The following is a 9953-nucleotide window of genomic DNA, read 5'->3' on the forward strand; positions in this document are numbered from 1 at the left end:
TTTGAGCATTCAACATAACTATAGATTCCACATTGTACAGTAGATCTCTAGAATACATTAATCTTATTAAAAAACTTTACACCATGGACTACTCTCCCACCACTTGCCTATAAAGATCCCTTCCTTTGTCTCTTTATTGAATCTTCAGCCAAAATATCTAGCATATTTAATTGCCTTGGTCAGAGGCTTAAATATCACAAAACTTTCTCAAACATTTTCGGGAGGAAATTTAAAGAAAAACACTTTCCAGCAGACACTGTCTCTCACTCCCCTCTACTCCCAAAGAACAATACTTGGCCCCTATGTTCTAAAATTGTTTTTTAGTCTCATCTATGATTTATTTATGAATAAACTGTGAGTTCTTAAGGAACCTCAGACAAAACATGATTTTTAAAATCTGGTAAAATAATCATAAGCAGGCAAGTCTCTGTATTCAAAAATATTTAATGATGATGATGATGATGTCACAATTCAAGTTCTTTATCCTTTTTCCATAAACTTATTGCATCAATTTCCGTTGAAATTTTAGGAGCCAAAAATAACTGAATTATAGTGATAGTTGAAAAGACTGATGTATAGGAAATTTTTCAGTCTCTGCCTGAATGTTCTATCAATCAGATAAATATGACGCTTAGGGACCAATACATCCCTTATAAATTAAAGTGAAAAGTTTCAATTACTGAAGAGCAAGCAACAGCTCAAATTTTCAGCCCCTGGAATTGCTCCAACCTATTCTTCCAGCTGCCTGATCTGTCTGTCTCTTTTGGTCATACACCCAAATAGTGGTTTTTCCAGTGTTTTTTTTATCACCCTGCTGATAAAGGGTGAGGCAGCAAAAATTCACGAGATTCTTTGGTGAACACCCTTTTCCTCTCTACCACAAGTGTGAAATACTATGAATGAAAATATAATTGAAAGAGCTGAAATGTTGGTACAAAGGGAAAGACACTTGCCATGCATGCAGCTGACCAGGGTTCAATGCCAGGCATTCCATATTGTCCCCCAGATCCCTTCAGCAGTGGCTTCATAGTAGAAACTAGGAGTAAGCCCTGAATACTTCCAAATGTGGTCCAAACCAACTCTGCATACACCCCAAAAATAATGTGTGTTTATTCTGAATGTGGAGCCAGGCACAATTTTACCAGCAAAAAGATGTGTAGAATGAGTTCATATACATCATCACAAGCATATTCCACCCAGGAAAAAAATAACAAGACTCTGAACTTGGCATGCACACCTGGTGCATGCTCTTTCACCATTGTCTATCACTTTTCTTTGTTACCTGCATTAGACAAGTGAGGAAATGCCTTTCCTTGACATGAAATACATCAAAGTTTACCATGGGTTCAACCTTAAAGTGTCCAGGACTGAATGCAACATATTCAAAGACAAATGGAAGAACTTAAGTAAGTAAGTAAGTAAAGGCCCTCCCGTTGATCACCGATTTGCTCGAGCGGGCCCAGTAACGTCTCCATTGGAGACTTTGTTGTTACTGTGTCTGGCATATCGAATACTCTCGGCAGCTTGCCGGGCTCTCCGAGAGGGGCGGAGGAATCGAACTCGGGTCGGCCATGTTGGCTGCGTGCAAGGCAAACGCCCTACCCGCTGTGCTATCGCTCCAGCCCTCTTATATAATTATGTCTGATGCCATTTGAGATTGGAGATAATCCTCTAATATACACCTGAAATCAGGCCTGTAATAGTACAAAGGGCAAGGCACTTGCCTTGAATGCAGCCAACTCTAGTTCATTTCCTGGTACCACTTATGGTCCCTCTGAACACAGTGCTAGAAGAGTGGCCTAAGAACAGTTGGGTGTGCCCAAAAACAAAAAAAAAAAAACATAAATGTATATACATGTATGTAAATATATATATTCATATATGTGCATAAAATGAAACATATCTATGAAATTCAAATTCTCCATTTTAAGATCAGATATTCACAGCAATCATAATAAACTGTTACAAGAAAACAAGTCTCAAAATATTCACTTTTGCAAATCCCACCCAGCCAAATAAAGTCAACTAAATCAGTCTGACCCTTCTAGAAATGGAATCTTAAAGCAGTGAGTGAGGAATAGCATAATAAGCTCTAGTCAGGTCTGCCAGACCCCTATTATTTACTAAAGAAAGTGACTTTGCCATCATCAATACATTCGTTGCTCAGTGACTTCCTCCTACTCTTTTTTTCCTACAAAAGTCTTTCATTTGGCATGATTCCTCAGAGACCCTTTCCATCTGCTAGACTAGATGCTGCCTGACACATGTATTATTAAATAAAGCAAATAATATCTATAAAATTTATGCAGTTAAATTTTTTTCTGGAAACACACACAAGCACAGACAGTAAACTTTAACTCAAGCAGCTACAGATATCTCAAAAGTTCTAGAAAATTTGTTGTATTTGCCAGGAGCGATAGCACAGCGGGTAGGGCGTTCGCCTTATACGCGGCCAACATGGCCGACCCGAGTTCGATTCCTCCGCCCCTCTCGGAGAGCCCGGCAAGCTACCGAGAGTATTCGATATGCCAGACACAGTAACAACAAAGTCTCCAATGGAGACGTTACTGGGCCCGCTCGAGCAAATCGACGATCAACGGGAGGGCCTTTTTTTACCTTTGCCAGGTATACCATCTCTGGTTCCTTACACTGAAATGAAAGCCATTAAGAGATGAATTTCCTGATTCACAGTTAAATGATTACTTACACAAAATCTAAGGTGACAATCCATGATATGCAGGATAAACCAGGCAGAAGAAAATTGAGAAGGGTAAAATAAAGTGATATAGATTTGCTTGTTATAGACTTGACCACATATGGAATTGAACAGAATCTGACCATGCAATACACAAGTTGTCATATGTGGTGGAAAAGAGAAAGTATTTAAGCTGCATTTTACAAATATATAGTAAGTGTAACAAGAGTGTATTTAATTCATGCTCTCTTACTTTACATTGTTCTAATTTTAAACAAAAACCATTTATCTGTAGCTACTGAGAGGTTGCTCTTCATTGTATAGCCATAAAGCTAGTTTGCCTCTGAAATACAATGTGAAATAATTTAAAATCTAATAAAAAGTAAAATATAACCTTTACCTATCCATTTAATGGGCCTCTGCTGTACTCAAGCAAACAAATGCTCAGTATGCATAGCTCCCAGGCCCTGCTCCCCATTAAGGAGTGGGTAGGGGGTGGGAGGCACAGATAATAGCATTGGTGCAACTGGTGGACACTTTTTATGTGTTTGCTCATAAAAGGCAGATTTTCAGGGGAAGATGAGCAATTCCTTTTTTTCTGAAAAGAATATAGCAGGCTAAATAAATTTGTGACTTAGACCTTTGGACTTTATTATTATATTAGATTTTTAGATATCAGGGATGCAAATATAGCCATTAATGTATACTTTTCTGGGGACTAGTGTTAATTTTCTGACGAAGTCCCTTTTTACTCCAGTAAAAGAAGATATTTTACAACCGCATCTGCAGGGGAGTCAGTGTATAACCCAGAACAACAGAAGCATTATTCTCCGAGCAGAGATGAAGAGGTACAGTTTCTGCCTAAGTAAAGTAGAGGGAGGAATGAAATGGGTAAAGGTTAAGAATTTTGCATAAATGGAAGCTGATCAAAGAAGAATAATCTACTCTAATATCCTCTCTTCCTTCCCATCTCTCTCACTCACCTCAGAAATGTCTTCCCAGACTGAGCCAACTGCTTGATACCTAAAGCTCTCTGTACACATCAGAGAATAAAATACAACAGAACAGCACAAAGAGGACAAAGAAAAGAAAGTCAGTCCTGAAAGACTCATTCTCCATAACGAGATTCCCTTCATCTGAATAATCTAACAAGGGGAGAAAATGCAAAGTTTTCTGAAAAAGGCTGTTAAAGGTGCTGATATGAAACATGCAAATCATAGGGCTGAAGAAAACTGTGGAACACAAAGACACAGGTTAGGTAATCATAAAGCTACTGACTTTCAAACACTCCATAAATGCTTTCTACACTGTATGCAGTACTTCACAAGCTTAAAGCAGAAAAAGGAGGAAGAGCAAGAATGGAAAAGGGGGTGCTTCTATCTGCAAAAGTAATAACAGTAATAAAAAGAAAACTGTAGACAATAAAGGTGAAGTGATTATTTCAAAATAAAACATCGATGTACAAAAAAAAATGATATTACTTAGCTTGGCTTCATCAGCTAATCCAGAAAATTCCCATCAGAAAGCTAAATGCAAAATTCCATTACCTTCTGGCTTGTTCGCTATGTTCAGGGACCATCGGTTTCCCTATAGTTCTGCCCACTTTGCTCTCTGATATTTTCTCAGTGATCATGTGAGTCTTGCCTTTATCACAGTGAAGTCAATTAAAAGACTGTTATAAAATAAATGTCTGGATTCCTCTCATCCACATCGTCAGGAACAAGCATCCAATATGTATTTATTAATATTTTATCAGATATTTTCATTTTCTCTAGACAAGCTTGTCATCTTCTGAATCCCCTTATGATTGGGGTTTCCTAATGGAAAGAGCAACCAAAGATGGTCTCGTAAGAAAAGCTACAAAAATAAAAGGATGTTCTCAATGTCTTCAATGAAAATGTAGAGATAATTTCATAAATCCCCAAGTCTATACCTTTTGTTGTTTTTTTCATTTGGGGGCTGCACCCCAGTAGGACTTACTGCTGGCTCTGCTTTCAGGGATCACTCCTAGTTGTACTCTGTGGACCATATATGGTGTCAGAATTAAATCCAGATTGGCTGCATACAAGGCAAGCACCTTACCTCCTTACTCTCTTGGGCCCCAAGCATGCACTTTTTAATATTCTGTGTCCCTGATACCTCTTTAATGTTGAAGGAGTTATAAGCAAAAATACTTTCATGAAGGTTACAGGTCTTCATGACACTTTGTCATGGAATACTACCTTTGTCGTGAAAGTAAGATATATAGGACGGGAGGGAAAATACAGTGGGTATGGAGTTTGCCTTCAATAGGGCCAGCCGGGAATTGATCCCCACCGTCCAATATGGTCCCCCAAGCACAATTAGGTGTGATTCCTGAGTACAGTGCCAGGAATAATCCCTGAGCACCACTAGGTGTGTCCCAAAAGCAAAAATAAGAAAAAAAAAAGTAAGATATACAAACTACAGTTATTTGGCAAGGTTGATTGGCAGGTATTTTATATAAAAAGAGCAAAATGGGTGAGTTTTCAAGGAAAACAAATGATAATATGTTAAAAAAAATACAGGATTGGGTGGGATTGGGGGATGGCGGATGGGGTGGGAGGGATACTGAGAGCACTGGAAGTGGAGAATGGGCACTGGTGGAGGGATGGGTACTCAATCATTGTATAACTGAAACCCAAGCACAAAAAATTGTAAGTCTACAACTGTACCACATGGTGTATCACTAATAAAAATAATAGTAAAATAAATAAAAATATAAAATAGGCAACCAGAAAAAATAATACAGGATTTTTGAAAATGTGTATTCATATCCACTTTGAAATTGATTTCCCTTAAGAAACTTTCTTTGGCAAAAGAATTTATATTATAAAGTGCAGTGTAAAATATTCTGGGATTTTCTAAATACCAATGCTTGATATTCAAAATTATGCATAAAACTTATTTTTAAAAGTTTGTAGATCTAATTTCAGAATATACAACTCAACCAATCTTTGAAAAACTACCACTTAACTAGTGGAATATCAAAGAAGATCCACAATAATCTAAATTGAAATTAAATCATTTCCCCGTTCTCTATAGCACAGCGGTAGGGTGTTCGCCTTACAAGCGGCCAACATGGCCGACCCGAGTTCGATTCCTCCGCCCCTCTCGGAGAGCCCGGCAAGCTACCGAGAGTATTCGATATGCCAGACACAGTAACAACAAAGTCTCCAATGGAGACGTTACTGGGCCTGCTCGAGCAAATCGACAATCAACGGGAGGGCCTTTACCTTTACCTTTACCCATTCTCTAACTACTTATTTGTATAAGGCTGGTGAAAAAAGAAAGAATGTATTACATTTGAAGTAATGCAACTACAAGGATGAATATTCAGCTGCTCTCTTTTAAGTTGGATAGTAGAGTTACAGAAAATATAAACCACACTTCTCAAATAAAAATTGTGCCTATGTTGATATGTAGGTCTGTCACTGTCACTGTCCTCCCGATGTTCATCTATTTTAGCTCGAGTGGGCCCAGTAACATCTCCATCGTGAGACTTGTTACTGTGTTTGGCATATTGAATACATCATGGGGAGCTTGCTAGGCTTTGCCCTGCAGGTGAGATACTCTCGGTAGCTTGCAGGGCTCTCTGAGAGGAGTGGAGGAAATGAACCCCAGTTGGTCGGGTCAGCTGCATGCAAGGCAAATGCCCTACCACTGTGCTACCGCTCCAGCACAGCGGTAAGGCGTTTGCCTTCTGCGCAGCCAGCCTGCCCAAACCAGGTTCAATTCCTCTGCCCCTCTCTGAGAGCCTGGCAAGCTACCGAGAGTATCTCACCGGCACGGCAAAGCCTGGCAAGCTACCTGTGATGTATTCAATATGCCAAACAAGTAACAACAAGTCTCAAAATGGAGACATTACTGGGCCCCCTCAAGCAAATCGCCCCCTTGAGCAAATTGATGAACAATGAAAGGACAGTGTCACAAAGACAGTGTGATATGTAGGTCTATTATTTTTTTTATTTAGCGACAATTCTTAATCCCTTTGTTTATTTAAACACTAACTGTAAAAAATAGTTCTTGGAATCCTCACTTTTTATTAACTTCAGAGCTCAGAAACTGCGGCTGTTGATTTTATTTTATTCAAATTTCATTTATTTATTTTTAAGATTTTCTTACTGAATCACTGTGAGATGGACCCTTCCAAAGCTGTTCATGATTAGGTTTCAGTCATACAATGTTCCAACACCCATCCCTCCACCAGAGTACATTTCCCACCACCAATATCCTCCGTTATCCCTCCTGCCACCACCCTACCCCACCCCCAGCCTGCCTGAATGGCAGACACTTTTCTTTTCTCTCTCTCTCTCTCTCTCTCTCTCTCTCTCTCTCTCTCTCTCTCTCTCTCTCTCTCTTCTTTGGGGCACTGGGGCATTGTGGTTTCAATACCAATACTGAAAGGTTATCGTTTATATCCCTTTTGCCTATTTTTAACACTCAGTTCTTGTCTAGCATGATCATTTCCATTATTTCAATAATCTTTAATAGTTCTTTAAAAATCCAGAATCTAAAATGTTTGGAAATCACTATCTTAAATGCACATTTACACTGCAAGTCCCACAAGGAAACAAATTTGAAATAAAGTAGGAAAGCTAAAATTTCCTAATTGTCAGGTGACGATGCAAAAACAGCAGTTTCACTTTCATTTATTAAGCCAAATACACATTTATTGAGGTATCCCTTTAGAGAGAGATAAATGGTTAAAGTATTTTAACATTTGGGTCTCCATTAATCTCATAAATTTCCCAAATGACTAGTCTTGCATGACACTACAGTAACACCCTATGTGAATTCTCCCAATTAGCTCATTTATACTTATACATTCTCCCAATTCACATTCATTGAAGTATCTTTTGCCACCATTGGCTGAGAGACTTCTCACTGAATTATTGATTTTCTCCCAACTAATTACCATAGTAAGATTCAGTTGGGTTTATCTCTACAGAATTTCTTTTTCCAGTCTCATTTCTGTTGTACCCTTTTGTGTCTACTGGGGAATCAAAATAATTGGAGACCTAAGGATAAGAACACTGAATTCTAAAACTATCCTGGGTCTAAATAACAAATAACTCAGTTGACAGCAAAGATTGATTTTACACAGGATTCCAGATTTTGAAGCTTTCCACATAGCTCTTTCCTCAATTCTTCAAGTCAATAAGATTTACTCTGTAAATCTGGAATGAATTCATTTTCTGAACTCAGCTGAAGATTATGCACACTTAAGTTTATACACTATTTTCCATTTTTTTATTTTATTGGAGCGATAGCACAGCGGGTAGGGCGTTCGCCTTACAAGCAGCCAACATGGCCGACCCGAGTTCGATTCCTCCACCCCTCTCGGAGAGCCCGGCAAGCTACCGAGAGTATTCGATATGCCAGACACAGTAACAACAAAGTCTCCAATGGAGACGTTACTGGGCCCGCTCGAGCAAATCGACGATCAACGGGAGGGCCTTTACCTTTACCTTTATTTTTATTTATTTATTTTGCTTTTTGGGTCACACCCAGCGATGCACAGGAGTTACTCCTGCCTCATGCACTCAGGAATTACTACTGGCAATGCTCGGGAGACATGTAGGATGCTGGAAATAGAATGCAAGTCTAGCCTCAAGCAAGACAAATGCACTAGAGGCTGTGCTATTGCTCCAGCCCCTGTACACTAGGTTTTTAAAAAAGCATACCTGAAGTACAAGAACAATAAAAATTTTATTAAAAATCATCATTACCTATGGGAACACATAAAGTCTAAGAAAGGGAAAAATACTGTCTAATTTCTGAAACAATACTTGCACAGTTAAATGGATACTCCTACTCCTGCAGCAATTTATAAGCCAATTACTAGAGGATTAAGGCTCCCAAGCAAAACAGGAAGTTCATATGTGTCTCAAGAGAAGTCTCCTCCACAGGGCTTCCACAGCCCGCCTGATTCCAGTGATGCAATCCTTGAACCAGGGACTTGAATTGTCTTTCCCACACCAGGCAAACAAGCTCCTTAGACAATTTATGGGAGTATGAGTAGGACATCCATCTTTGTCTTCCTATTTCCACACTCCGTCACCTCCATTTGGAGAGTTCTACCAAGCATAACTGTCAAAGCCATGGCCTGTCAATATCCATGGCCAGGGAAAACAGGGGCTGGGAAGACTGGTCAGTGGTTGGAATTAACCACAAGTGTGTGTAGGGCTGAGAGTAGAAAAGATAAAGAAAAGACCAGTATGACAGTAATAGCAGGGCATAATCAGGCTAAAAGACAAGAACTGAGTGTAAAAAGTAGGTAAAGGGATATTCTTGATAACCTTTCAGTATCAATATTGCAAATCACAATGCCCAAAAGGGATTGGGGGGGAGAGAGAGAGAGAGAGAGAGAGAGAGAGAGAGAGAGAGAGAGAGAGAGAGAGAGAGAGAGAGGAAAGGTACCTGCCATCTGCCATAGAGGCAGTAAGGGGGTGGGAACCTGGGGACACTGGTGCTGGGAAATGTACACTGGTGAAGGGATGGGTGTTGGAAAACTGTATGACTGAAATCTAATCATGAACAACTTTGTAAGGGTCTATCTTACAGAGATTCAATTAAAAAGTTAAAAAATATACAGACATAATGACTCTTCTCGGTCTCCCTTATATAAGGGTATCATAAATTTAAGCAATGAGATTCCATTTGTTTTTGTACACAGCTTCAGTCTAGAGATCATTAAAAAAATACACCAAATTAAAAGAAAGAAAGAAAGTCAAAAACATAACTCAACTGTCATCAAAAACTTGGTTGCTGGAGAAAGAAATTCTGAGTCCCTGCACATTCATTTCTGGAAAGAGGAAATTATAAAGAACACAGTGGACTTGAATCAGATGCTCATTCAGATCTGCTCTACCTACTTCCTAGAGGAAAAGGTGGAGCACCCTGAATGGGGCCTAGCCCACAGAAGTTGCAACACACAAGCCCAGTTTCATCCCTGCCTTCCTCCTCTATCTGCACTATACACAAAAAGGACAAAAAAAAAAAAAAAGACCCATCAATGAAAGAAGAGGTTGAAACCAATGAACACCAGACCAGATTCACAGTATCAAACAGTGAATTCATTAACATGCTCCAGATAAAGAAAACCAAATAGAGAAGTAAATCTTTAAGGAGAGAACTGAAATTCCTCAAATTAAATAGATTATACAAACAGGAAGGACTGTGCTTTGTAAGAGTTTCCTCAATACACTGTAGAATAAGCAAAAGGCATTAAACCTCT

Source organism: Sorex fumeus, unplaced genomic scaffold (assembly GCF_029834395.1).
Source record: "Sorex fumeus unplaced genomic scaffold, SorFum_2.1 ptg000021l, whole genome shotgun sequence".
Classification (NCBI taxonomy): Eukaryota; Metazoa; Chordata; class Mammalia; order Eulipotyphla; family Soricidae; genus Sorex; species Sorex fumeus.